Source organism: Halyomorpha halys, unplaced genomic scaffold (assembly GCF_000696795.3).
Source record: "Halyomorpha halys isolate HHAL.00 unplaced genomic scaffold, Hhal_1.1 Scaffold51.1, whole genome shotgun sequence".
NCBI classification, from domain to species: Eukaryota; Metazoa; Arthropoda; class Insecta; order Hemiptera; family Pentatomidae; genus Halyomorpha; species Halyomorpha halys.
In genome coordinates, this window is record NW_027108122.1 from 3,192,322 (window position 1) to 3,198,265 (window position 5,944).

At 29.4% G+C, this 5,944-nt stretch overlaps 1 long non-coding RNA gene across 4 annotated transcripts in view; it reads left to right on the top strand.

The window, feature by feature from the left end:
- The first annotated feature begins 2,340 nt into the window (after positions 1-2,340).
- Positions 2,341-5,944, top strand: part of LOC136795563 (uncharacterized) — a 461,741-nt gene continuing 458,137 nt past the window's right edge. For all 4 annotated transcript variants that reach the window (XR_010843192.1, XR_010843190.1, XR_010843189.1 and 1 more), the window contains exon 1: positions 2,341-2,596. This is a non-coding gene — a long non-coding RNA (uncharacterized lncRNA). The remainder of the gene's footprint in view (positions 2,597-5,944) is intronic.

Genomic DNA, 5,944 nt, shown 5'->3' on the forward strand with positions numbered 1-5,944 from the left:
TATAAAATTATTTTAAACCTGAAAATCCAAAACTAGCCTGGTCCATTTCCTTATTCATTTTTTTTTCTAATTAAAGGTTTTGATACTAGGACATAACGAGGTAAAAGAATATCTTCCAAAAAAAGTTATATGTTTTTGGAAGATATTCATTTAAAAATTATTCTATTCTTAAAATAAAAAATAAAATGGACTTGGTTAATTTTGAAATTCTGTGCCTTATTTGTTCCGGTTTTGTTATTTTACCAAAAAATAATTATTTAATTGATTATTTTTTCAGATCATTCTTTTAAATTAAAACTTTTTTGGTGAGTTATGGGGTTTCTCCTTTCTTGTTTTTTACTTCATTTATTTCTCAAAAGTTGTCAAGAATACTGGCTATTGAATTTGATAAACATATGAATATATAAACAAAGACTAGGAATTCATCTATGTAGTATGAGAGGCAAGAGAAAGATTAATGCCCAGTAGAAAATTTTCTTGTCTTGATGTTATGAATGTAGTTAGTTATCTACGGGTATTTTGTTGGTATAAAGTTAGTATGTCTCCATAATTTATCTCGAAAACTTCTGTAGTGTGTTCATTAACTGTAGGCATGTGAAGGTCTCCGCGTGAAGTTATGTTGCCAACGTACCTTTAGTTATTGTGCTAAAAGTTTCTTTCCTTATCGGGCAGTCCAAGAAGATCCCGTAAGAAAAAAAAGAAGTTATTTCACCCTAATTTTATATAATTTAATATAAACCATATATAGTTAAAAGTTAAAATTGATGACTCTGCCGACCATAGTTCGAGGGAATAAAAATGGCGGTTATTTATTTAATTAATTTTTCATCCATAACTCCAAATATTTAAAACTATCTAAAACACTTGAAAACATGATGGAATATCATTCAAAGTAGATTAAATTAGCTAAAATATGAGTTCTAATAAAATAGATATGTTTATGTTCAATAGATTCCAAAACACAGTTTTTCAAAAAGCAATATTTTGTTTTTCTTAAAAACGAAAAGCCAATATGTTTAACATTTATTTTGGAAAATATCATGGAAAATAATACTTCTACAAACGACGCACAGATTTATCAGGTTTAGTAGTAGGAGGGATTGGAGTATGAGTTTCCATGATATTCACCTATCTAAGTTCACAAATTGTTGATATCTCGAAAAACTATATCTGAGGAACTATAAGACGTATGTAAGCACCCAAATGGAAGCTAGCTGATGTACAATAATTCGCAACATATTAATTATTGGTTATTTGAAAAAAAAAATGTTGTTTTTTAATAACTGTATTTCGAGAATTATTGTGCGAAAAGAACTTTATTATAGCTTATATTTTAGAAAATTTACCCTATTTTAAATAATTTACTATGACGTTTTTTAGTTTTAAGAATATGAAATCTGGACATATAAAGTTGAGCTTTGGGGATCCACTAAACTTCGAATTCCTCTCGTATTCAATCCTTCGCAAAATCATCAATGCTCCTTACTTTGTCACAAATAAAATCATACATAAAGACCTTAATGTTCCCTATCTAGCCCGAACCAGATATCACTCCTTCCATTATAAACTCCCTAACCACTGAACCCCCCTAATTTCTAACTTTGGATCCTCTTCCATTCCTGCCACCCTTCGAGGCGCCTGAAAAGAAGATGGCCACGAGACCAGCTAATATAAAATGTCATTAGGGTGCTACCAGTGGGTAGTTGCTCTACACGCCTGTAACACTCCATTTTAACTAAGACCATATTTACTAAATGTATTATGTAATGTACAGTTGTAAATTTCAATAAAGTTATTAAAAAAAGAATATGAAGCTCCGAATGCGAAATGTTTAGATTTTTCTCCTATACAATGAATTTCAGGAACCTTAAATATTTCAATGTTTACTTTATGTTGACATTTACTGCATCCATTGTACAGCCTAGGTAAAAACTGAACCTTTTTATAACAAAAAAATAATGGGCATTTTTTCTTTACTTAAAAGAATCGAAAGCCATTTTTTGTAATTGCTAGAATAGCCGCAATTTTATACTCTCCCCTACTATGTTTGGTAAAGGCATTTTTTTTCTCCTCTTGGCCTCTTGGAGTGTGGTGTCTTACACGTGTCGTGTTGTATGAAACCACCTTGAAATATCTTTATTCTAACGTAAGTATAGTTGGGATCATTTAATAATGAATGGCTCAATTTTTTTCCGATACAACGGAATGGAAAATACTGGAGGAGAGAGATGAGCTTTGGGGACTGATTAAGAAATAAAGAGAAGACAGCGGGAGAGCGAGGAGGGAGGGAGAGATGGATTGAGCTGGGAGGGGAGGGAACAGTGCCGCTTCCTAGCGGGATCTCCTTCAGTATCGTTCAGGCTCCGGAGCCGGTCTGTTCATCTCGTCTTCTATAACTCACTCTCTCGTCTTCTAGCTTCGCTCCGCTCGCTCTCCGAGGCATGCTAGCTGTCTCTAGGCGACTCCTCTGTAAGCAAGATACCGCTTCGGTGAGTACGACACCAAAGTGTTCGTGTAGTCTGTAGTAGTTGCTGCTTTATCGTCATCTAGTCTTTCTTCGGAGGAGGTATTCCAGTGTTTGAGGTCGATCTTACAGGTGAAAATTATACTTAATAATATTATGACCATACTAACATATCTATATATCTCTGAGGGTTATATATAGACATATTCACTTCAAACAACTCTTAAAAATTTAAAAATTTTTTTATTCCTTCATAAAATGTATGCATATCCCTTTAAACAAAAAATATTCATGTATATTAGAATATAAATATATTCTTTAGATAACATTACTTCCAATAACATCAATGATAGCATTAATGAACTTGTTTCTCCCGCCACAAAAAACAACAACAGGAAAATCATTACGAATAGAAAATTCTCATATCAATATATTATAATATACTTTATACACTAATTATAATCAAGGCCATAAACCATATAACTTTATTAACATTATGCTTTACGCGCCTTTGTTTCACTCATTACATATCACTTGGAGTCTATTGTTTATGTTATTCAAAAGTTGTAAAAATTTCTCTCATTTGTGCAAAAAATTATATCCTCAAATCTCGGTCTTATAGAGATGTTTTATAGAAACATTCTGTTTTAATATTAAAGTCTCAAAAATGGAAGAAGAATTGTAATAACACCTGCAGAAGTTAAAAAGTATTATGACATGTCGTTATTTAAAAAGTTAAAAAATTAAGTATATAACTACATTTACCAGTTTTATTATTGAGATATTGATTTTTATACATATTTATCTCTTTTTATTAAATTTATTCTTCACAATAATTACTGCTTTCAACATTTTTTTTTTCAATTGTGTATTTCTAACAATATTTAAAATTTTGTTCATTTTAATATTTGTATTCAAAATTTTAACCCTAACAAACCAGAAATAACGAAAAATTGCAGTACTTTTATCAAAAAATTGCCGACAACTGTATCAACTCCCTATTAAAAATATTTAGTCTTTGAACTCATTAAAAAAAAAAAATCATTCATATTTTCATAGTTTAAAAAAAATATTTAACGCAAAACTTTGACACATCCCCTCCCCTTCAATAAATTAAATTAGGCCAATGCATTCAAACCTTGCTGTTACAACTCCATTCAAATCCTAGATGTATCGCTGCTCCGCATTCCCATTCTATCACCTCTCCATTCCACCTTGTTAATGAAATTGGAAAAAATTAAATATAGAATGAAAATTTACACTACATCATTCTCCCTTTGGTTATTAACATAATCATTTTAATTTGTAGAATTAATTATTTTTAATTAGTTTATTTCACTATGAGAATTATTTTATTAGCGTTTAATTATGCTCTATATGGCATTTTTTTTTTGGCTTTGAGTCATGGTAAAAAAAATGATAAGTTTAACGCTAGTATTTCCTCAATTAAATTGTTTTGATGAGTTAATCTAACATAATTGCATACGCAAAACAAAGAGGTTTATCATCAGATAATATATAATTGTTTAGAAATAAAATAAAATATTCAAAATTAAATATAACCCATCTACAAACCAATTAAGAATTATTCATTATAAAAAATGTGAAAAAGTATCATTCATTAAGATTGAGAACTAGACCTTTGTATAACATTATAAATTTTAATATATTTTTTTTTTTAAATACCCAACTCCGGTCCTCAAACAATGTATATTCCCACTGTGAGTCAGAGAGAAAGGGAAGTCTGTAATATCTAACGGTTGTCTGCAACATCTCACTGGTTCTGATCTGCCCTTTTTGAAACGCTGGAATTTTGTTGGAGTTGGATGTTTGTTGATAAATATTAATTAGTACTGTTGTTATTTTGTGATGTTCGTTTGTTCATATGCTTTTTGTGAAGTTCTGTTCGTTGGTGTTTGATCAAGGATGGCTAAAGTGTACAGATACATCGTCCGCACGGATTGAAATTTACTAATGTCGATTTTTTTAAGTCTATTGAACTGAATTTCACCATAGTTTATATTAATTATCAAAAAATATTTTCACAGTATTCTAATGGAGTGAGACTGAAGGAACCCGGTTCAACTCCAGTTTTGATTCCCCAAGTTTTCTATTGGCAAAACATTCCGACTTATCTTTTTGTCCGATTTATTGAAATATTGATATCAATTTTTTTCATGTCCTCAATTGAGAACCTATGCAGGCTCCGGAGTGGAAATGTCAAGTTTCATTTCTTGGGACTAACCCGAAATAAATATTGACTGACCCTGGTAGTAATCGAACCCACATCGGTCTGAAGTAAACCCTCGCCCCAACATGCTGGCTATCACCTTATTTTAATATTGATTGAAATTTGACTTTTGAAATCCGATATTTAAAAGAGAAATTAAATTAAAACTTATCAAACTGAAAAAAAAGGATGGAATATGGATATTGATATTTTGTTTTCAATATTAAATATTGTGATATAGATATTAGTTATTGTTTTATATATACTTGATATGTAATATCGATTTTAGATATGGTAATATCTACTTTTGATTTCTAATATCGTGATATCCATAGTCTCTTCTTAATATTATTATTTACACATTTTCAAAAGAATTAGTTTAAAATAATTACTTCTATTTCAATTTATTATGAATAATCATATACAAAAGGACTTAAAGATTATCATGTTTAAGTCCTTTTGTATATGATGACTTAAACATGATAATTTTTAAGTACATAAAAGAGTTCAATGATAATAGTTGAATAGAAATAAAACTAAAACTAAAAGAAATCATTGAATAGAGAAATACAATTTTATAAAATTAATTAATGAATTAAAGATACTCAGCATGTTGAGTAGTAATGTTAGCAACAATATTGCTTCCCTTTAAATAAACATATATCTAATTTATTTTTGTAAATTAATTACCAATCCTTTAGTAAAAATATAACTAATAAACTTACGGAATACTGTAATTTTATGAAATATAAATAGTTTAGATAAAAAAACTAACCTGACAGTACCTATCAAAGTACTCAATGTGTTATCAGTAGGAGATAATTTTAGCTTCTAATTTTAAATCGAGGCAAAGAAAAATTAATCGTTGGTTTCGAAAATATTTCAAAATATACAAATATCAGAAACAATCTATAGAAAAAGGCCGATGAGTAATAATATTGATTACAATATAGAAATTAATGTTGATTATAATTGATATCAGTATCGATTCTGATATTGATATTTTGTTTAAAATAAAATATCGGGATCTGATGTTTTCAAACACATTGAAATTTTGGTTATTTTTGGTCAATATATCGAACTACCATTGTATGTGCCTGCAGACTATCGGTGGGATGTATATCATCCCTAAAAATTTACATTCACTGTAGGATATGAATATGAGGACAATACAAACTTGAAACGTCGCCAAAATATAGATGTTTATGATTTCCTGAATCACTATATCCTCAGAAATATATGTCATTAAC